We start from the raw sequence: 23,819 nt of genomic DNA on the forward strand, positions 1-23,819 counted from the left end.
TTTAAAATAGGCATCAGTTTACTGTCGCCTCCTTCATTTCTTTGGTCTAAGGAGTTTTCATTTATGGAGGACCCACTGTGTGCCCACCCCTGAGCGAGGAATAAGGATCCCAAGACAAATAAGACAAAGTTGGTGCCTCAACCCAGAGGAAGATAACTAACTAACCCACTGTCACTCTATCACCTCACTTCAGGGACGGGTTAGTATCGAAACAAACTAAAGCCAAAAAGAATTAGATATTTCATACTTGGTCTAGTGGTTGTGAGGGGAAATTGCTGCAAGAATCCAAATGACCTAAAATTCAAGTGAAATCACGTGGTCTGTGCCGGATGTTATGGAATGTCTTTATTCTAAGCCCAGAGAAGTGCTTCCCTCAGCCTTTATTTTTTTCTCCTATGAAATTATCCATAAAAACAAAGCTATTCTGAGCAGTAATATTCTGCAATATGACTTTAAATGGCAAGTTTTTGTTTGTAGACATGATAAAGTTTAAGTAAATCTCTCGGCTTCCAATAGATACACTTAAATGGTGGCAAAATTATCCTCGCCTACCAGGAAAAGCCGCGGTACAATGAAGTGCTAACAATAAAGCTGAAAACAGTGATTACCATCTTGAATGTTACAAATAAGAACCATTTCAGAATTACTCCAATATACTGTTCGCAAAATTGGGGAAATTAGACAACAAATGATTTTTAAAAATACACCATCTCTTTTCACAGAATAGCATGAAAACATATGTTTTCTATTTGAACTTAAAATGGGATTTTAGAACTGAACTACAATGCAAAACTTAAAATGTGCAGTTAACTTAAAATGTTTAGCACATGCTGTGGAACTTTAATTTTTTAAAAGGTTATTAATTTTCTCTTTATGAAATATTATGTGTAAACACTTGACTTTCCCATGACATCTTTCTTTAATAATAGGTTTAAAATGTTTATATGACTCTTATTCAAAATTTTACTCCAGTAGTCACATTATAGAGTATTAAACATTGATTATTCATACTTACACTCTAGTTAACCAATCCATCAGGGCTCAGGAGAATAATTATTTCTGAGTTAATTATTCCCATTTGACCATTTGCAAAGAAGCTCTTTGGAAAATCCGTATCTGCAACTGCTGGGAAGGAGACTTGCTTATCTCTTTGAGGTGCTACCTGCCAATCACCAGACTAAACATCATTTCTATTCCATAGCAGCATTTGAAGTCAGATCATCTGGGATATCTCCAATTGGTGAAAATTCAAATAAAACTTTGTTTTACATTCATTTAACAATGGATAATAATTTACATGTCCTCATTTACCATCTGATTCTTCCCTCTTGGGAATCCAAGACTTTATATACCTTATTGTAGTTCTAAATAATGTGGACAGTTTGACATGTTTTTATATCACAGGAGTACATTTGTGTAACTTCTGTTTTTTCTAAAACTCATGTAATGAGTCATTTAACCAACATTCATTTTAGAAAGTAAACCTTTTGGGTAAAAAAAATATATATACACTTGAGTTATTTTAATCTCCTTCCAGAGGAAAAGAAGAAAACATTTGAGTAAGCTAAGAAGCCTCACAATATTTAGAGGTTATTTCTGCTCTATTCTGTCAGCCCTCTTCTCTAGGCTAGGAGACCATAAGATGTGCAATTTCCCCGATTTCTGCCCAGGAGAGTCAAGAGAAATCCTTCCAAGCAATGTGAGCTCTGGGCCCTCTTGCCTTTTGTCTGCAGCTGCCTCCTGCTGTAGGAGTCCAGTGCTTTGGTGTCTCACATATCTGACCTGTGGACTCCTCTGACCTTGGCAAGCTGCCCTGAGTTGCAGGGCCAAGTAGCAGCTGTCCATCTCACTTTACCATTTTGTTTAGTACTGAGTGGCTCTTGATGGTCTGTGAGCATGGAAGAGGGAGCAGGTCATTCTACACCTGATTTCCAGAAGTTTCCTAGTGATCTCTATCTTCAGAGGTTCTTTCCTCCAGTCTCTACTGATCTTCACTTCTACCTACTGAGCGTTGCTTTAATAAAAAAACACCCAGGGGCTCCCATGTTTAGTAGTCAAGATCATCCCTCCTTTGACCATATTTCACCTGCTTCTTACCAGCTCCCTGCATGCATTTACACAGCTCTGGTCAAAATGCCATCACCACCCCTAAGTAAATGATTTTCTCAGAGAGGCTAGATCTAGTCACTGTATGATTGCTGTTGAAGCATTTACAGACCCTAAATTGAAAAAATGAGTCTGGAGTTATATATGTTGCAGGGAGAAGAAATAAGCCAAAAAGTGGAGAGAGACTCCAATGGCCCTGGCTTGTACTCACACACACAGACATGCTACGGGGCGATAAAATCAGACAGTCTGAGACAATAAAATATAAAGCAGAAGGACGCAAAGGAAGCATATAAAGGCCAGTTTCCTTCTTGGTTTTTGAGCATACAAGGGCCTTGCAAATGGCAATGTCAAAGAAAAGTTATTACTAAGTTTATCAAAGGATTACTCTAATTTTTAATTATGCAAAAAGCAGAATATCAATAATTACAAGAGAAGACTGACAAAAGCAGGAAAGAGGAAGGGAAAGGAGTTACAGACCCTTTCAAATATCCACACTTGTCACCTAAACTGATGATGGATTTGAATTGTCAAGAAATTACATTATCTGGTAAGTGAATTTTCAAGAAATGCACAAATTTAGCCAGTAAATTAATCTGTTATATAAATTGTTTACATTCATTACAATGGCAAAACAAGTGAAACATTTTATCCAGGTTTAGGGTCACAAATAACCTCCCAACTACTAAATGCCAATATCGGTTGGAAGTACAGAATCTAATAATTGTACTCCTTAATGATTCCATGAGATGATGTTAATGCCCTGGAGTATTGTCTATAGGGAGGTGGGTTATAATTTTGAATAGAGGAGAAACCCTACAAATGATGTGTGCATGCATAAGCCAAAGTTGGGCATCACGTTCCTGCAGGATAACAGCTCACCCATACGTGCCCACAGACATGCCCCTAAACCACCGTACCTCAGCCTATTCGGTAGAAACAGGAATGTGGGAAATAGTGCATGACAGAAGTAGATTGAAGGGGATTAGAATGGTGGCCAAGGGAAGAGGAAAGAAGTTGAGTCCAATGGCGTAGCGTAGAATTCGCTAACATGCGTCGCTGGGAGTTGAAACCAGTGCTGTCGTGGATCATACTGGAGGCGAATAATGTCTCCATTCAGCATGGGGGGTAAAAGCGGATTTGTGAGAACAGGCTACCCACCCAGTGACAGAATCCCATAACCGATTGTCGGTTACTAATTTGGTCCACTCTGAACATCCACCTCTAATTGAGGACAACAATGAAAAATAAACAAATACAATTTCTGTTTGAAATTATCAGGAATATTTTGCAATGGAAAACTGAGACTCAATATGTTGCTCTGGCAGAGGATCTGAGCAATGTGGAAACCAAAGACGTTCGCTTGGAGCCAGTTATCTCCGTATTCACACAGCCTTTGACATCTTGTGCAACTGGAATCCATCCCGTTGTTGGGACAGCCATACACAAGTTGTTTCCTGACACATCAAATCACCAGGGCAACTTCTGCCTCAAAGTTAAATTGCCACAACTTATAGATTGTGGGTCTCAAACATAATAGTTGTTCAGTAAGTGCTTATCAGTATGATTTGAGTTGATGAGGGTCTTTACTGTTAAAATTCACTTCTCATCCACTTTCTTGGATATCTTCAAGGTAAAATATTGGTGGTGATGGTGGTGATGATCACCCAGCTTGTCGGAGGGCCTCTCCATTTATGTACAAGACACAAGTTATTACCTGTGTCTGCACATCCTATTTCCCCAAGTTGATCAAATTACCCACCACATTATTGCATATGTGATAATGGTGGTGTTTCCCTTTCACTCTTCATCAAGCAAATAGAAACAGATCTTTCTCATGTACTCCAGTAATAGTGCTATAATCACAAAATTAGTATTCCCCGAATTTCGCGAAAAAAAAGTGCGTCCCTTGACCAAGATCTCTGCCCCAGGTTGGTGCATTGCGTCCCAGCTAAATGTTTCCTGTGGGGTAGTTCTGACCCTGCCTTCCCTCCTGGTGACTCCTCTGCACGCTACTTTCCTCTACCTCCATTGACTGCAGCTAACCTGGCCTGTCTGAGAATACCCAATGCTCTTTCTACCTGCCATAGTTTTCCCTCATGCCTCCTCCAGTTTATTCTACCTGATTCTTCAGATCTCAGCTTAAACATTTATCTCTTTGTCTGGCAAGTATTTATGTCCCAAATTGGGTTATTGCTTTCTCATGGGCTCCTGTGATGCCCTCTATTAACTCTAAAATAGCATTTAACATATACTCGATGATTGTATTTGCCAGTTCATCTGCCTCTCTGCCCCACCAGACTGCAGGTTCCTTGAGGCAAGCTGCCATCCTGCTCATTTATCAGTGTATCTCCTGCATCCAGCATGGTACACAACTTAAAAAATATTTGATGGATGAGTAAAATAAGAAAATGTACTGTATTTGCTTCTCTAAGGATGTTTTTCCTCCCACACAATTCCAGATCTAAGAGCTGAAGTGCTTTTGACTTTTTGAATTTCTCCTCTTTTCCTGCAAACCAGGAATGTCTCAGGGTCCATAAGTCCGTGAGATATGTATGCAAAGCAGAGCAGGACATAACAGGATCATTTTCCCCCTTTGCCTTTGTCTGGGCATTGTGTCGTTTACCTTCCTCTCTCTGGTATGTACAGTCAATTGAAGAGTTTTTTCAAGGTTTCTGTGCAATATGCACTCTTTGAGCACACTTGGTATTGGGATTGGGATTGAAATATTAAACCTACAAGTGATTTGGAATATCAAAAGAACATTCATGTTATTCAAGATTGTATTTGCTCTTCAGAGAACAGGAAATAGGTCGAGTTTCTGGCATTGCTAAGACACATGCGCATTGCAAAAGTTCATTATGGTCACTAGCTGATTTCAGAATATCTGTACACTTAAAATGACAGAGTGATAAATTTATTACCCAATTTGCTGTTTGTTACAAGGAAGTTGCTGTCTGGAAAGGCTTCAGAGCCCTCTCCAACTCTACCTCCCATTCTGACTTTTCGTTTCCTGTGTCTGGGAACCTCATTGCTTTCTCTCATGGTCATGTTAAGTAATTATTCTCATGTGGGGTTACTCCGCTAACCCTCAGCATTTGGCTCACAGCACAGTTATTCCTACTTCAGGGGGATGGGGGATGGGGGATGGAACCCGTCCATAACCGCGAGATTGTTCCCATGGCTGAGGAGGGAGAGATGGTTTCAGTCCTGTTCTTATTAGGAAGGTGTTGAGATGTAAAAGGCATCATGGCTGATGATATTCCTCCATCAAACACTTCAGCTCCTAGAAGAGGCTGCTGTGGTCTAAAATAGAGATGCATAAAACTTGACTTTTGAGAAAACAATTTTCACAAGATACGCTGTGCGTGTGTGAGTGTGTGTGAGAGTGTGTATGTAAATGTTGCGCTCCTTCAAATACTCAGATCAATAAAAGCAGATGTTCAGGCTGTTTCATCCCAAAATATTTCTATGGTGTCTTCATCTCATGAGTTGCTAGGATATGAGTGTTATTTCTTTATTATCACACAAGTTTATGCAGTTGGTAGAGTATGCGCACTAAAATGAAAGAGGATGGGGAATCAACTTTACTGTCTCTGAAGTTGATTCTAAGACTAGAGTGATTAAATAAGGACTGTTCTAAGAAATTCTGTCAAAATAAATTTGATATACTGCCAGAAATTCTACAACTGCTTTCTGGAGCTGCCATACTCTCCTGGCAGTTAGAATAACTGCTTTCTATAGCTACAATTTTATTTTTAACTAGGTCTAGTTTTTCTTGGAATAACTTTCCTACATTACAAAGTTAATGGTTGCAATTGAATTCAATAAGAGGACTAAATGTAAGTATCATTCAGTATTAACTTTTGGTAGCCTTATTTTTAAACTTGAACATCAAAAATTTTACAAAACCATGTGCTCTGAAATGTTTACTTAAATTTTGGAACATTTGAAGTCCAGTGTTTCTGGACTCAGGACGCAAAGATTAAGTGTGCCCTCAGGAAGATTTAATACTAGTTTTAGATGGGCACATAGAAGTTACTTTTAGAGTATAAGCATCTCTATGAGTTTCATAGACAGTTTGCCATCTCAACTTTTAAAACAACTTACTTAGAAAAGAGCATCAGTAATGGAATCCAGTCAAATCGTGCTTCTCATAATGCTAATCCTAAACATAGGATCCCTATCATTTTAGATCAAATTTTATACTAGAAGATAATGAGGATGGCAATGGATTGACCCTTTGGTTACTCAATGATATCAGATCTTTCTTCTCTAAATGTTCTTCCTTTATTCATTCAATAGATATTTATTGAGCTCCTACTATATACCAGTCATTGGGGAAATAGCAATGAAGAAAAACACTCATCCTTGCCCTCATGGAGCTTACATCCTAGCCGAAGAACAAGACACAAGCAAGTGAAATACGTAAATATATAGCATATGAGATAACTGCTAAGGAGAAAAGTAAAATGGGAAAGAGGAATAGAAAGAAGGGGAAGAAGATATTAATTTTAGAGTGGGTGGCCAAAGAATGCCTCAATACAAGGTGACAGTTGAATAAAAACTTAAAACATAAAAGGAGCAAACCATGCCACTGTCTACGGTAAGAGCATTCCCGCCAGAGGAAAGGGCGAGTGCAAAGGCCTGGAGGCAGGAATGTGCCTGGAGGGTTAAAGGACCAGCAAGGAGGCCATAGTAGTGAGTGGAAGGGAGAGAGTAGTAACATGAGGTCACAGGGATAGGCAGGTAAAGTATGTGATGGGGGGAAGCAGATAACATAGGGCCTGCCTAATAATAGGGTAACCATATATTTTAGCATCCAAACCAGGATAGTTTGAGAGTGAAAGGAGACACCGTCAATAATTACATCTGGACAATAGGCATAAACCCAGATTGTCCTAAAAATACCAGGAAACATAGTCACCCCACCTGTACATCTTTATAAAGCCTTTAGACTTTTCCTCGGAGTGAGATGGAAAGCTTTTATTTATTTATTTATTTTTAAAATATTTTATTTATTCGACAGAGATAGAGACAGCCAGCGACAGAGGGAACACAAGCAGGGGTAGTGGGAAAGGAAGAAGCAGGCTCATAGCAGAAGAGCCTGATGTGGGGCTCGATCCCATAACGCCGGGATCACGCCCTGAGCCGAAGCCAGACGCTTAACCGCTGTGCCACCCAGGCGCCCCGGAAAGCTTTTATTTTTTTTTTTTAAAGATTTTATTTATTCATTTGAGAGAGACAGAGAGAGAGAGTATGAGCAGGGAGAGGGACAGCAGGGCAGGGGGAAGCAGACTCCCCACCGAGCAAGAGCCCAATGTGGGGCTCGATCCCAGTACCCTGGGATCATGACCTGAGCTGAAGGCAGATGCTTAACCAACTGAGCCACCCAGGCACCCCAAGATGGAAAGCTTTTAGAAGCCTAAGAGCAGATGAGTGACATGATTTGGTTTATATCTTAACAAGAACATTCTCGCTAGTGGGTTGAGGAGCACTTCCTGAATCAATGAAGGTAAAATATACAATCTTAAAATACGTTACGTATACCAATGTACAACAAGAGAATACTGTTACCTGTGGCTCAACCTGTGTTTGCTTTGTGCCAGGCTCACTCATTTGATCCTCACAACAAGCTACGATGCACTACTGTGGCCCGAAAATGTAGAAACTGAGATGCGGCGCTTAAGGAATTTTCTCAGGGTTACACAGCCAGCAAGTGGCAGAGCTGGATTTGGATCCAGTCTCATCTCAGAGACCATGCTGTCTCTGAGCAGCCACACTGCTTCTCTCCCACATACCTCATAAGGCAAACTTCATAGTCCTCCACATGCCATCCTTTGTACAGAAATATAATTTCAAAGACTGTCTTCAAAAATGAAGTCAGACCCTTTTCTCTCCTCCATTGAACCCAACAGCTTCTTTAGTTGCTTATTTAAGACAGAAGTAACACATCATAAAGGAAAATATGTGTGATACAGAGAGGCTCTCCAGAATAGCAGCTATGTTGTAAATCTTGCTGATTGCACTGGCACGTCTGCTAAACAGATTTTTGTATTCCATACTCACTGTCATGTTGGGGAGGTCAACTGACAGAAAGGAGGCAGCAAGCAAAATAATAAACTGAAAAGAAAGTTTGAGTCATTGATGAGCTGCTGGTCTAGAAACATGCATCTGCTTATCTGCTCAGAGGGACACATTTTGCCAAATAGGTGTCTCACCCAGTTCTTGATGGGAAGGCTGGGCAATTTTTCTGTGAACGTGAGACAGAAAATGAGTGTCTGTGGCTAGCCCATAGTTTTATTTGGGCTGGAAACATCAGATTTTACTGATGAAACTCAATGCTGCATTCCTAGACTTTCCTTCCTAGGTTTTGCAGATGCACAAGAATTAAAAGGGGAATGTGAAACACAATGGATGATGTTTGGGAATAGGTCTCAACTGATGTTTAAAAGGAAGTCAGAAATCCTCAATTTAAAAAATTGACATAAGAACCACGTGTTTTGTGAAGTGATTCCATGGACTCTAAAACTATTTAGGGGTGCCTGGGTGGCTCAGTCAGTTAAGCGTCCAACTCTTCATTTTAGCTCAGGTCATGATCTCGGGGTCGTTAGATCGAGTCCTACATTAGGCTCCACACTGGACGTGGAACCTGCTTAAGATTCTCTCTCTCCCTCTGCCTCTGCCCCTCCCCGCTGCACTCTCTCTTTCTCTCTCTCTCTCTCAAAAATACATACATACATAAATACCTAAGTAAGGAACTTTAATAGCCCTAATTATAAAAGCAACAAGTAAAGCAAATACTTACTGAACATGTTAAACGTGTCCACAGTCGTTGACTGTCAAAGCATGAAAGGTAGTGGGCTCACAGCTCTGCCAAGTCCTGAGCGCTATACTACGCCCCATCCCACATGAGTTTTCTGTCTGGTGAAGCAATTCTGCAGAATGTCTGTACCAAGAAAGAAAAAACAAATCTCTGCTGTGAACCTTTAACTTAGTTCCATAAAATAAAAATGTCTAAGACACTCCAAAATTTCTCCTTTAAAATAATGTCATTTATGTCATAAACACTGTTTCTTGGCCTATTTCCACTGTTTCCCCAAATCTGATTTTCTTATAGAAGCTAAAACCTAGGAAAATTAGCGAAATGTTACATAATTTAAGAGCCATAATACTGTGTAAACTTTTTTAAATTTTTATTGAAATATAATATACATCCAGAAAAATGTATGTGTCCACTCCATGAATTTTTACAAAATGAACATATCTGTGTAACCAGGATCAAGAAACAACATTACCTGCCCCCAGAAGTCCCTCAGTCACTAACCACCCTAATTCCCAAGGCAACCACTTTCCCAACTTCTAATGGCATGAATTTGCCTGTTTTTGTATTTTATATAAATGGAACCATATGATATATATTCTTCTCTGTATGGCTTCTTTTGCTCAACATTATGTTGGTGAGAGTAACCCATGTTGTTGTGTCGTAGCTGATTCATTTTCATTACTGCATAGTACTTCCTTGTCTGAATATGTCACATTTATCCACTCTATTATATGTAGGCATTTAAATAGTTTCTGATTTTGAGCTAATAAGAATGTGCATCTATGTACGTTCTCATATGCATCTTTGTATGCATACATATGCTGAAATATACACACACACACATGACCTACATACGTATATATCAAAATATATAGGTAATACTTACATATCAACATATACCTATATATTAAATATATATCTTGATTATAAATCTTTAATATAAATTTTGATCAGTAATTTTGAGAACTTACCAGGGCATGTTATGGTATTAGAAATTAGGCAGGATTTCCTAAACGGAGATTTTTTTTTTTTCTAATTCTAGATGCTCTAAAGACCTGTGTGGTATATGTGTGAATTTTGTTCATTGTAATACTTTTTTGCCTTCAAGCAAATCTGTTAACTGCCTCCATAATGGATAATCCCCAAATCAACTCACACATTTGCTAAATGTCTATAGAAAACACAAATCTAGGATAGCCATGACTTTGAGTGGCACACATTCTGTTTGAGAATATAAATGCATACAATCAAGTTAGTGCAAATGCCACTGTAATTTTATACTTTGGTGTTTTGTTGAAGTTTTTGAGACCACCAAACACATACACATGAAAAACATTTTGAATGTGAAACACCTATTAACATTTTCTTTAAAAAACAGAAACACTGTCATTTCTCCTTCTCCCAAAGTAATATATGCAGCTAAAACAAAACTAGTCAAATTAATTTCAAGAGTAACAGAAATAAAATTAGGCATCAGCATTTTCCATTACGGCTATAATAAATGGTTATTTATTTTAAAACGTGAAAACATACCATGAAACACATTTAAAAACCATGATTGCAAACAGTAAATGTTACGAGAGTTTAAGTTGAGTTGATGAAATTTTCCACACAATCTCTCTGAGGTTAATTTTGTTACATGACATATCTTGGGTGTGCCAGTTGCTAGGTACAACTTGGAGGTTTAGTTGTAATCTGGTTACTTCTTTGGTTAAGGGAGGGTTGCTATAGAAATTTAGCAAATTGTAATTTACGAAGACAGAATAAAATCCCTCTTAACGTCATCCACAAAATTTGCATTGCAACATCCCGAAAAAGTAATTGTATTCACCAAAACACCAATTCGATTTCAAATGGAACTTAACGATGGTCTTACAATGCAGTTAATACATACTCCCCAAAGGTGTTCAGAAGTGAGTGAAATGTGAGAGCCCTGGGTTTTGTAATCTTGTGAAAATGCATTTGAACTCAGGTGATGTGTTGAACCTTTTCCTGCTTTTTGTTCCAAGGAAATAGTTAGCTTCACAGTAATATTTTCATTAGTTTTATGGAGTGACCTTAAAGCTGCCTCCAGCTCCCATAAAGGAGGGGAAGTGAACCTGGAAGGTAGTAGACACTAAAAGGGAGATTCCAGTACGTCATCTGCAAGCCCTGAGTGCTCACCACTTCTGCTTTCTCCTGAGTCTCTGACCCAGAAGTGGGCAAACTACAGCCAGCAGGCCAAACCCCACCCAATGCCTATTTTTGTAAATGAATTTTTATTGGAACGCAGCCATACCCAATTACTTACATAAATAGTTTTGACAGATACCATATGATCTGCAAAGGCTAAAATATTTGCTATCTGGCCATTAAAAAAAAAAACAAAAAAACCAAACCTATTCAACCCCTGTGGCATCTCACCAACTACCCTCCTCCCTGCTTTTCATCCTTGCCTCTCATTCTCCTTCATTTTGTTCCCTAGCAGGTCAAACTCAAGACCTGATCTTCAAAAATATTACTGCATCTTCCTAACCTTTGATATTTTGAGTGGCTTAGGCCTTCAATGCCGCAAAAAAGTAAATGGGCATCATCCCAAGAAATCAAAATATGTTTTTTTTAAATGGTTTGTGACTGATCTTGAATAAATCCCTTGATCTTTCAAGAAATTATTTTTATATGAAAAAAATAATGAAGGACCCCCCCGTCTCATGGAGTCCCATTAGGCATAATAACACATAGTAGGCGTGTTCCTGAGGTGACTACTAACATCAATTAGAAGAACAGCTAAGGGCTGTTATTGTCTCTTTGTCTTCCCCATTTAGTTATCACACATCAGAACTTTGGCCTCATTGAGGGTCTTAGTGACCAGATATCCATGAAGCCTGTTGGGCAAATCATGCATCTGTGGTCAAAACTGAAGAAGTTCTAAATTCTTTGTCATGAACTTAGAGATGTTTATTATATTGTCTTTCAAACAATTAAGAGCAGCACTAAACCAGGTGACCAGATCTTTGGGCAGCCATTCATGTTTCAGTTAAGAAAAAAAAGAAGTAAAGAAGACTTTTCCATCTACTAAAGAGAAATTTCACACCAAAAAAAGGTACTCGCTAAAGATCTTAAAGACAAAACCTTTCCATATTTGAAATTATTTTATCAGAAAATCACTATACTTTATATTTCTTTGATAAGCCAATTAAATTACATGGTCACAATTTAAAATAAGTGACTTTTTTTTAATCTTTGTGCTATAAAATTCAAGGAATTTTTTTTTCTTTTTTTTTTTAAAGATTTTATTTTATTTATTTGACAGAGATAGAGACAGCCAGCGAGAGAGGGAACACAAGCAGGGGGAGTGGGAGAGGAAGAAGCAGGCTCATAGCGGAGGAGCCTGATGTGGGGCTCGATCCCATAACGCCGGGATCACGCCCTGAGCCGAAGGCAGACGCTTAACCACTGTGCCACCCAGGCGCCCCCAAGGAATTTTTCTTTGATAATGGACCAAAGGGCCATGTCACAAAGGGGAAAGTAGGGAAAGGATCAGAAATACTCTGTGTTCCTTTTTTATACACTGTGTGTGTGTATGTGTGTGTGTGTGTGTGTGTGCGTGCACGTGCGCGCATACACGTAATTTTGTGGCACCAGATATTCTCTGTGTGTATCAGTCCTTTCTCAGTTGTTGGGGAAAGAAGAAGGTGCTACAGGGGTTGGAGGAAAGAAGACAGAGTTGGGTGATGGATTCATCCTTGGGGATCAACTCTTAGACACTATGTAATTCATTAGGTACACAGAAGACAGTTCATATATATTTAGGAAAAGAAGAGGTGGAAGGAGGGAGGGAGAGAGGCAGCACAGACTCTCAGAATGTGAGAAGTCAACATCTTTAGTTCCAATTGTGTGAACCAGAACACTGAGCTGTTTATAATCTTAAAGAGGTACTAATTCAAATCGGTCCTGCTTTCAGGTTGATATAATAAAAGCAATCTCTCAGCTGATAGACCAGGGTCCACCTCTAGTGTGGTTTTGAAATTCTTTACTTGTTTACAGTAACTCTTAACTCTCATGAAACGATAAACATTTTATAGTTTGTGGAAATGGTCCAGAAGACCATTACATTTACATTTACATCCATTTCATGCAGTACTACTCAAGATTAAAAAGGAACAAGCTATTGAGATATACAACAATTTGGATGAACTACAAGGGAACCATGCTGAGTGAAAAAAGCTAAACTCTAACGATTATATATTATATGATTCCATTTATATGACATTCTTGAAATGACAGAATTGTAGAGACTGAGGACAGATCAGTGGTTACCAGGAGTTAGGAATGGGGAAGGGGCGGCAAAGGGAGTGTGATTATAAAAGAATATCATAGGGGCGCCTGGGTGGCACAGCAGTTAGGTGTTTGCCTTCGGCTCAGGGCGTGATCCCAGCGTTGTGGGATGGAGTCCCACATCAGGCTCCTCTGCTATGAGCCTGCTTCTTCCTCTCCCACTCCCCCTACTTGTGTTCCCTCTCTCGCTGGCTGTCTCTATCTCTGTTGAATAAATAAATAAAATCTTTAAAAAAAAAAAAAAAAAAGAACATCATAAGGGATCCTTGTGGTGAAGGACCTGTTCCATATATTGACATGTCCTAAAACTACATAGAACTAAATACAAACCAATGAGTAACATTGGAGGAATATGAATAATATTGCTGGATCATATTAATGTAAAGAATGATAGTACCAGTTTACAGTGCTACCAACATTGTATGCCAGTTCCAATTCTTCCACAAGTTCACTAACACTTACCATTATCAGTCTTTTTCATTATAGCCATTCTAATGTTGTATAATGGTATTTCATTGTGGTTTTAATTTCTATTTCCCAACAGACTCATGATTTTGAGTATTTTACATTTTCATGTTCTTAGCTATTTGTATATCTACTTTGGTGAAATGTCTATTTAAATTTCTTATACTTTTTGTTATTTGTCTTTATATTTTTTAATTGTGGGAGTTTTTTATGTACTCTAGACGGAAGTCCTTCATCAGATATATGATTTGCAAGTATTTTTTCCACTCTGTAGTTTTTCTTTTCATCTTCTTAATGGTGTCTTTTGAGGAACACAAGTTTTTAATATTGACTAAATACAGTTTATCAAATTGTTCTTATATGGATCATGTTTCTGTGTCATATCTATGAAATCTTTGCCTAAACCAATTTCACAAAAAATTCTCCAGTGTTTTCTCTAACAGTTTTATAGTTTTAGCTCTTACATTTAGATGTATGAACACAATTAATTTTTGTGTAGAATATGGGGTAAGCATCTAAGTTGTTTTTTTTTTTTTTTTTTTTTGCATAGGCATATCCAGTTGTTCCAACACCATTTTTGAAAAGACTGCCCTCTTATCATTGTATTGCCTTGGCACCTTTGTCAAAACTCATTTGATGATCAATGTAAGAGTTTATTTCTGGACCTTCTTTTCTGTTCCAACGAGCTATGTGTCTATTGTTACACCAATACCATTCTGTCCTGATTACTCTAGTTTATAGTAAATTTTTAAACAGATATTTTAAGTCCTAATTTGTTCTTTCTTTTTTCAAAATTGTTTTGCTTATCCTAGGTTCTTTACATTTATATATAAATTTTAAGATAAACTTATTCATTTCCTTGAATTTAGATAGGAATTGTATTGACCCTTTAGGTGAGTTTGAAGAAAACTGCCATCTTAACAATATCAAGTCTTCTAATCTATAAACATGTATTTAAATCTTTGATTTCTCCAGTATTTTGTAGCTCTCAGTACATATCATACACTTCTTTTGTCAAATGTATTCCTAAGTATTTGACACTATTTTGAGGGAAGTTGTCTCTTAATTTCATTTTTGGATTTTTGGATTTTCCATTACTGCTATATTGAAATGCAACTGGTATTTGTATTTTGCTTTTGTATTCTGTGACTCTGATGAACCCCTCACCATTACTCTTGCAGCAACGATTTTTTTTTTCTGCTTGTGTGTGATGGTGAAGAATAGAATGACTATTAAAACAGTTTGGTGCCACTGTCTTGGTTCATGCTAAGGCATCAGTGGTTTTACCCACCATTGCTTTTGTACCAACAGGGCAAAAGACAGTAATCTGCTAGTGTTATCTTGATCTTGCAGACTCCATGAAAGGTTCTCAGGGATCCTCAGGAGTCACATACAACACTTAAAAGAACCACTGATCTAGATGATCTCTAAGCACCTGTCCAAGTCTGAAACTATTTTTAAAATCTAAGATAAATGTTGTTTACCAAACTTGTCTTAATAACATTTGATTAAATGGCTGATGGCTGATTTTCATGGCAGTTAATATTCCTTAGACAAGCACAAGTATCTCCAAATAATCGAGGATCTAGAAAAGGAACCTTGGTGTTACTGTAGACTAATAAATTTGTATGTTTTCTGTTCTAGGTAGCACTAAAAATAAACAAAGTGCTTACACTAGAGATGCAGTACATATCAAATAGCAAGATTAGAGGCAAAACTAAGTAGTAACCTATTGGTCTTGAGTAGTACAATTTAATGTTATGTCATCTCTGAATAACCATAAATAAGACAGTTATATCAAATTCATTTTCAAAACTTTTTTAAACACCTTAATTTTACATAATTACACTAATAGACCCTTGACTGGAAGATTCAAATAGCTACTTATCTACTATTTTTTCCTGCATTTTATATATTGTCAGCATTATATTTAAAATATGATGCTTATGGGGCGCCTGGGTGGCTCAGCCGTTAAGCATCTACCTTCAGCTCAGGTCATGATCCCAGGGTCCTGGGATCAAGCCCCGCATCAGGCTCCCTGCTCAGCAGGAAGCTTGCTTCTCCTCTCACACTCCCCTTGCTTGTGTTCCCTCTCTCGCTGTCTCTGTCAGATAAATAAATAAAATCTTTAAAAAAAATATGATGCTTATAACTCACTGGACAAATTTACTGTATATTTTAGCTTTTTCCTGGAGAGTAATAAAATACTGCTGATTCAGTCAAGGTAAATAAATAGTCTCAACACTTCAATCTATGGGATTCCCACAGGTTTTGACATCTTTAATCTTTTTGGATAGAAAAAAGGGCAAAGAGGACTAAAAGAGTCACAGATGGGAAAAATAAAAGAGAAATTGGAAAAAAATTAATCATACAAAATGAAGGGAAGGATTGAGGTAAGATTAGGGATAAATGGAGTTGAATAGCTTCAGAGAAGCCAGTTACAAACTGGAGTTCTGATGTGAAAAAGAAATCACACAATTTATGAGCTGGTAAAGAATTTAGAGATAAGAAATGTTGGGCCTGAACTAGATTATTTGGCAGAGGAGGGAAGCAAGGCCCAAGGATTTCTGACAGGACTGGAGCTGGAAGTCAGGATTTCCAACTTCCCCCTCAGGATGTTCCACTCCTCTCCATTCCCATTAAATATAACTCTCGCGGCTTTAATACTGTCTGTACCACACATAGCACTTCCCCAGAAGATAGCCAGGCTTCCAAAAATTTAATGGTGAATTGTAAAAATGCATGTCATTCTTCTGTGAAGTTTCATTACATGACTGGTAATTCGGACATCTTAGGTATGTTTTTCTGTTTCACTTTATGTCTTGGCTATTGGAAATCTTGAAGTTTTATTGTCAAATGACTTTCTGTTATTAAGTATTCAAAATCACCTCAACCTTAGGTACTATAACACGTCGGCTTCAGCATCAATTGTATTCTCCCTGCCATCCCCTCCCCTGGATAAATACGGTACCATTTCTTCATGCTTCATACCATTTCTTGGTTGGGTCATGGTTTCTAACTACGTGGGATAATTAATTTCCTGTGACCACATGACATACTTTCACAATGAAGAACTAACTCCAGTTCCTAAGATTTTGTACATTAAATCGTTAAATAAGCTGCATGCCTTTAACTAGGCCATTGGTTTTCCATTTTCCTACTTATCACCAATCCTTGGTAAGTCTTTTGTAGCTATTCCCTAAATCTGTGTGTAGGGATCTCTACCAGTTTCCTTTGTTTTGCTTTGTTCTGCTTTGGTTTTGCCTGTTGGTTTCTTTTAAATAAGTACCAGCATGTACTACCATAGAGACTGCTGATTAAAAGAAACAAGTAAAGTTTTCATTAGGTTTTGGGCCTTATTGTGTGTCCAGGTCAGAGCACTTATTTTCTATAATTAACTATGCTTGCACTTTGTTACAAGAAAATGTAAGCCGCCAGTCATGACACATATGTAAAATCTTTTCTCCATTCAGGAAAAGCCAGGGTTCATTTTTTCCAACATAAATCTTCTCCCTGTTATGAATGAAATCTTAGAGTATTGACACATGTCTTTGGCACTGACCTGTGTAATTTTGTTATTGAGTCCTTGTAATGTTTCTGCTTTAAAGAAGTTTAATTCTTTTCCACCCAATGATCCTTTGGTTTTCTGCATGCAAAATAAGCAGAAGTCTCAGGTCCCCTGCTTCTAGTTGGCATCCTTACAGCAAACAGAGTTATTCGAAAGAGATATTCCTTTTCATTCCCAGCCCTCAGGTAACTGAGACTGTTGAGAATAATAAGCCCATATATTGGGTGAACCATCATTCTTCTAAGGAAGAAAGCTTCATGGCTTTGGAACTCTGGTTTCAAATAGTATTTTTCCTCTTTTTCTTTCCGCTCTTCCACTTGGTTGTTCTTTTTTTTTTTTTTTTTTTTGGTTTTATTTATTTGTCGGAGAGAGATAAAAAGAGAGAGAGCACAAGCAGGGGGAGCGGCAGGCAGAGGGAGAAGCAGGCTCCTTGATGAGCAAGGAGCCCTATGTGGGACTTGATCCCAGGACCCCGAGATCATGACCTGAGCCCAAGGCAGATGCTTAACCAACTGAGCGACCCAGGCATCCCCACTTGGTTGTTCTTAACAGCTATGTATTTCAGATTCTAAAAAGTTAAGACCTCAGCAAAAATGGAAACACTGACAATCCAATAGTGTAAGATACGGACGGCGAGGAGTAGCAACAACTCCATGTTTCCCAGGGAGTGCAGAGTATCAGGAGCAGTGCCTCATGGGAACTAACACTTAGGATATGTGATGGGCCAGGCCGTGTTCTGAGTGCTTTGCATGGATTAATTCATTTCATACCCACATCCACCGGAGGGCATAGATCTTCTTCTTATCTCCAGTTTTCTCTGAGGCACAGTTAACTTGTCTAAGTGATGCCAGGGGACATCGCAGACTCCAGATCCTATTCTCTCTGCCATTGTGCCAGGCCACCTCCTCCTCCTGTTGAGCGGCCACGGAATGTTGCTTACAGCTTCTTTAGGGACGGTTACGTCTGTTCATCTTCCAGGTAGTAATCTCCTTGAGAATGAGGTCTCTTCTACCACCCTGCACCTGGTGACTTGGATGGTCCTTCTTCACATTCTCATGGAAAAACAGGACAGAAAGTAGAGACTGATAACAATCGGCTGTACAAATAGCTCACTTTTCCAGATGCTTACTTCTGCTAATCCCTCTGTTTGGATTGTCTCACCTGTTGCCTACAGTAACCCTCCACGGTAGCTGCCACCCCCGTCTTCATTTTCTAGAGGAGGGAACTGAAAAGCAATGAGGTTAATCAACAAGCCAAGGTCACACAGGAACAAAGCAGAGACTACAGTCCGAGGAGAGCTTTGGGGCCCACGCTCTTAACTGCTATGCCAAGCCACTTGCTTTAATGAAAAAGAAGTGCTTCTCCAACCCCCTAGGTCTCTGAGGGCACCCAGCACCAGAATTGAGAAGGTTTATGGAGTTGCTGCTCTGCTCTGCATTTGTCATAGACTCCAAATTTGGGGCAGGTCAGGAGGCAAAAGGGGCCTGTCAAAGGAAAATGTGTGTGGATAGAGTCGAAGCTATGATTTTTACTTCATTTATCTCTATGAAAACCCTGCCTCAGGGTGCCCGGATGGCTCAGTCAGTTCAGTGTCTGCCTTCAGCTCAGGGCATGATCCCAGGGTCCTGGGATCAAGCCGCACATCAGGCTCCCTGCTAGCAGGGAGCCTGCTTCTCACTCTGCCCTTCCCCCTGCTCATGCTCTTCTCTCTCTGTCTCTCAAATGAATAAAATCTTTAAAAAAAAATCTCTGCCTCAATCCTGAAGCAATTAAAACATAAAGGAAAAGCAAAATCCATTTTCAGTCACGCACAGTGATTTATTTTATTGTATCCGATTTGAGATTTGCAACAGCCAGAGAGCATGTTCCCATTAAAGGCCTGTCCTGGGCATCACAGGCATTATAATTAACTCAGTCTGTGCTATTGGAAGATGTTCTTGTTTACTACTGATTTGACTATTCAACTTCTACATCCCAGCCCCTCCCCCGGCAAGGAAGAAAACCTTAGAACCCCACTTTTTGAACCCTGGTACCGGGTCCATCATCTTCAGTTCCAAGTGACACTACCAGAATTCATGGTGAGGAGAAGAGAACCTTTAATTTGAGATTTTCAGCTACTATCGACTGTGCTCATAAATCCCTCATTCCTGTCTAAGATGGGTGGAGTGCCACAAAGGGAGGAAGAGCATCCCTCAGCTGCACCGGATGGGCCGGAAGGAAAACTAGCACACAAAAAAATGTGCCACTGGTTTTATTTATCCCATTATTAAGATGCCATGACAATAACAAAAGTAGTGCCCAAGTAATAGCATTAAGTGGCAGGAGATGACATCTGGAATAGATAAAGAGGGGTAAATGCGTTTCTATTATCCTTGTTTTCATTAAGTTGTGCATAAACGGTACATTTCCATTTATGATTACAAATTATAGCAATTCCAAATAACTAATGTTTGTGTGGTACAGATTCAGTTTGCAGAATTCTTTCATATGCATTGTTCTGACTGAGCCCCCAGATGGTCATCATACCATTGTTGGAGGCATGAGAACCACCCCATTTAACAAATCCAGAAATGAGACTTAGAGGGGTTTACCCAAGGTCACACAGTAACAGGTAGATCTTGGACTCGAACCTAAGTCTTATGAGTTCACAACATTCGGGTCTTGCAGAACAGTGAAGTCACCTGGTACTGAAGTGTGTCTTTATGGACTGATGCCTTTAGGGACTACTGGGGTGAGGGAGTAGTGGGAGGCAGGCCCTAAACTACTATGAGTTTTGATTTCATATGTTCGTATTTTATACCACTTCTGTTCCTCCTGCACTACCTGGCTGTCAGCTATCATTTTTGTTGATCATAGTGCTTCTAGAGCAGTGGTTCTAGTTGTGTGTGGTTGATGGCCCGGCACTATCAGCATCACCTGGGAACCTGTTAGAAATGCAAATGCTGCATGTCAACTATACTACAATAAATAAATAAAATAAAATAATAAAATAAAGAAATGCAAATTCTCAGGCCCCCACCTCATATCTACTAAATCAGACACTCTGGGAATGGAGCCCAGCAATCTGGTTTAATGAGCCCTCCAGGTGATTCTGATGCTCGGAAAGCTTGAGACCCACTCCAGTGGAGCAATGATTCTCAACCTCAGCTGTACACTGGAATCACCTGGGAGCCTTACAAAGCTACTGAGGCTTGTATCCAACCCCAAGGATTCTGGCTTATTGGTCTACGGTAGGGTTTCCAACCTTAGCACTATAGACATTTTGGGCTGGATAATTATTCACTGGGGAAGCCTATTCTCTACCACCTAGACGTTAGTAGCTTCTGTCCCCGAACCCAACTGTGATAACCAAAAATGTCTCTAGACATTGCCAGATGTCCTCTGGGGGGCAAATTGCCCCAAGATGAGAAGTACTGTCTAGGGGCATGGTCCAGGTACTGGGTTTCTTAAAAGCTCCCTAAATCATTCTAATGTACAGGCAAGACTGAGAACTATTACTCGGGAGGGATCCTAGTAATGAGCAGCTTTGGATGTGCGCTGGACTAAAGAACAATAAAAGCTCAACTTTATAGCATTGGGTGTAAAGTAAGAGTAAGTCATCCTGTGGTGAAGATTCGGGCAGTTTGCCCATAAGGAAAGCACATGAGCTTTAGGGCACAAATTTCACCTCAACCAATTGGCTCATTACATTTTTGCTACCTTTCTGGTTATTATGTTCCAGAAAACTGACATAAACAGGTACAATGCACATAGCTGAAAGCTTCCAACCAAGTAGACATTGCTTTGTACTAAACATAGTGGTGGACAGAGATCCTGCTTTTGGATCTCGTCATTCTAAAAACAGGTTGCTTATGAGTATACCATGTGGGATAAGTCCTTTAGGTAAATCTGGTTTTGGCAGGTTAAAAAATGCAGCCTGTCAATTTTATATTGGTTTGGACATCATCCAAATCAGCCACACACATCCATAATCTCTACATTAATATCTGCCATTTAGAGGTACTTTAGTTTTCAGGTGATGATCGGGAACTTTGTATTTCAACTATAGACAAATCCCCTAGGCTAGAACCAAGGCAAGTATCCTTCCGTAAAATCTGTACTCAGCAGATTGGCCTCTACTGTCTCAGCAATTGGTCTCTGTAGGCACTTGAGAATGCAGTTAGACCACAGGATGTGCTTCATGTCCACGTGCCTGCTCTGTGGTTCTTATCAGCTGGACAGTCTCATCACAGCCCAGACTGCGAGGTCTCCAGACCAAGAGTTGGTGGCAGCTCCTCTTTAACCTGAAGTCTTAAATAGAACAGTATTCCCCCACTTCCTCAAACGACTCGCTGGCAGGTGCGTGGTTTCTTTCAATGTAAGGAATGGAAATATGACTCTGGGATACTGATAAACTACATCTAAATAAAAAGTAAATTACAAGATGAATGTTTTCAGGGCAAAATTGGTACTATCTAATTTTAAAATATGAAAATATTTTGCTGAATTAATGAGTTGGGATTATTAACTCATTCAGCACCTACTATGTGCTAGGGACTATGTGATGTCCTTGGAAGTTATAAATATGATGGTTCATAATAGCATAGGCCCTTGTATGGCGAAAATAAGCTACAACTACCTGTTCCTGATTAACCCTTTGAACCAATCCAACTTGTCAGTTTGTCAGAGGAGTTTGGTTTTTCTTTCACTGAACTGATAGTAGCCTGTTAACATGAATGAAATCAACTAGTTTCTTTGCTGTGGTCTAGATTTATCCTATACAGTTATTTTTTTTTCCCTTCCTAGTCGGAATTCTTTCATTGATGTGCTTTTAAAAATCAAAACCTTTTAATTAGGCAATAGAACCGCTTACCAGAAAAGTACTCTAGGCAAAAAAAAAAGATCATAAAAGACTGTTAAAAGGTATTATTTCCATATGTTCCTGCTTTTTTTTAAGGGCATATGCTTTTATGTACAAAGGAAGTTTTCTGGGAGAAAACATGTAACAATTAACAATGGTTGCCTTTGGGCAGAGAGTTTAGGGGCCTTGACTGGAAGGGAGATTTGCTTTTCATTATATATTTTTATACAGCTTCATTTTTACCATTTTAAATGTTGTGTTTTCAATTTTAAATGTTAGTAAATAACAAAAGGGATGCATTCCCAGTAAGTAGTCTTTCAGAAGTTCTAAAATACCTCCTTAAGTAAGAGAAAATTAGGTGAGCCTCTTTGATTCCCTCTTTCTTTTGTATATGCTTTATTGCTAAAACAGGAAGAGCTGAGACTTGGAATGTAAAACTACTCCCACACTGGTTCCATGAAGAAAGAGATTAATAAGCAGAACCTACTGAGATCGGGTAGCTAACGGGGGCCTCTTTGAGGAAGTCACCTTTAACCAGCAAGCGAAGACGTTACCCCAGGCAGTGGCCTAATTTCCCCCAGCTGCATTAGGACAGTTACCATCCATACATCCTTTCAGAATGAAGTGGATATAGGCCAGAGAAATCTGCACTGTGATTGTCTGGAAATTTCCTCTTATGATTTCTTTCTCTTTCTTTCTTTCTTTCTTTCTTTCTTTCTTTCTTTCTTTCTTTCTTTCTTTCTTTCTTTCTTTCAGATTTATTTATTTATTTGAGAGATTGAGAGAGAGAGAGAGAGAGAATGTGTGAGTGGTGGGAGGGGCAGAGGGAGAGGGAGAGAGAGAATCTTAAGCACACTGCCTGCTGAGCGTGGAGCCCGACTCGACTTGGGGCTCGATCTCATGACCCCGAGATCATGACCTGAGCCAAAATCAAAAGTCGAACACTGAACTGACCGAGCAACCCAGGCGCCCCTCTCCAATGATTTCTTTCATTTCCCCTGTCTTTAATTCCCAAGAAGAATCAATGCTTACTCCTGGGGAAAGGAAAAATAACAAAACTCTACTTATGTCAAAGAAAGACAATTCTGTGAACTTTTTGGTGCTAAATATTCTGTGATATCTTTCCCTTCAGTCCCTCCTCTACATCTAACCCTAATTGAAGCTTTGGCAAGCATGAAAAGGAAAAAATTCAATTGAGATTGGAAGGGCCTGAAACAATACATACTCAGTTGTGGTTTTTTCTGGGTTATTTTTCTTAGCACTTGTCATTTAGACCCTCATAGGACTTCAGAGTCTCCCTTGTTAAGCAAGAAACATCCTTTTCTCTCATTATTGGATGTGTGAATTGGGAAATCCATCCATGTGGATTTCAGGATACTTTGTTTCTGAAATGAACCAGCCATAACAACTCAATCATTCCAGAGAATATCCTGTAACAATCCCTACACATATTAATTACATCTCTGTAGTCTTTAGTGGAGAATTACATTGGTGGGACAAAATATTAAATTTTCATTCTATAAAAAGTAGTTTTCAGGTTTTCTTCTCTTTATGGGGGGAGATTCATCTCAGAAATAGTGTTTTATATCTTTACGTGCATCAAGCATTAACAACCAGCCTTCAGCAATGATATAATTATTTGTTAGTTTCATTAGACTGTCAAGAGTTTAGGGATTGTTCCTGTGAAGAGCCCAGCA

General features: G+C 39.0%; 1 protein-coding gene across 1 annotated transcript in view; it reads left to right on the forward strand.

Annotated features, from left to right (window-relative positions):
• Window positions 1-23,819, forward strand: part of EDNRA (endothelin receptor type A) — a 56,138-nt gene that overhangs the window by 5,270 nt on the left and 27,049 nt on the right. The gene's annotated exons all lie outside the window — the stretch shown is intronic.

This window comes from Ursus americanus, chromosome 13 (assembly GCF_024610735.1).
Source record: "Ursus americanus isolate L20-20 chromosome 13, mUrsAme1.1.p, whole genome shotgun sequence".
Lineage (NCBI taxonomy): Eukaryota > Metazoa > Chordata > Mammalia > Carnivora > Ursidae > Ursus > Ursus americanus.